Here is a 1,003-nt window from a genome sequence, read left to right on the forward strand (position 1 = left end):
CGGACAGCGAGCGAAGCGAGAGGCAGCACCGTCCCTGCTATACGAAAGCCCCATCCAGCCCTGTGCCACCCGGGGGGTTCCAGGGTGCTGAGATGGCTGACGTTTTGCTCCGCTCTCGACGGTCACCGCGCAATGCAAGAACAGGCCAAAAACTGGCCAAAACGGCCCAAAAACGGGCCAAAACTGGCCATTTTTGGCTGCACGAGCGAGCGGCGAGCGGCGGACAGCGAGCGAAGCGAGAGGCAGCACCGTCCCTGCTATACGAAAGCCCCATCCAGCCCTGTGCCACCCGGGGGGTTCCAGGGTGCTGAGATGGCTGACGTTTTGCTCCGCTCTCGACGGTCACCGCGCAATGCAAGAACAGGCCAAAAACTGGCCAAAACGGCCCAAAAACGGGCCAAAACTGGCCATTTTTGGCTGCACGAGCGAGCGGCGAGCGGCGGACAGCGAGCGAAGCGAGAGGCAGCACCGTCCCTGCTATACGAAAGCCCCATCCAGCCCTGTGCCACCCGGGGGGTTCCAGGGTGCTGAGATGGCTGACGTTTTGCTCCGCTCTCGACGGTCACCGCGCAATGCAAGAACAGGCCAAAAACTGGCCAAAACGGCCCAAAAACGGGCCAAAACTGGCCATTTTTGGCTGCACGAGCGAGCGGCGAGCGGCGGACAGCGAGCGAAGCGAGAGGCAGCACCGTCCCTGCTATACGAAAGCCCCATCCAGCCCTGTGCCACCCGGGGGGTTCCAGGGTGCTGAGATGGCTGACGTTTTGCTCCGCTCTCGACGGTCACCGCGCAATGCAAGAACAGGCCAAAAACTGGCCAAAACGGCCCAAAAACGGGCCAAAACTGGCCATTTTTGGCTGCACGAGCGAGCGGCGAGCGGCGGACAGCGAGCGAAGCGAGAGGCAGCACCGTCCCTGCTATACGAAAGCCCCATCCAGCCCTGTGCCACCCGGGGGGTTCCAGGGTGCTGAGATGGCTGACGTTTTGCTCCGCTCTCGACGGT

Source organism: Musa acuminata, unplaced genomic scaffold, assembly GCF_036884655.1.
Source record: "Musa acuminata AAA Group cultivar baxijiao unplaced genomic scaffold, Cavendish_Baxijiao_AAA HiC_scaffold_398, whole genome shotgun sequence".
Lineage (NCBI taxonomy): Eukaryota > Viridiplantae > Streptophyta > Magnoliopsida > Zingiberales > Musaceae > Musa > Musa acuminata.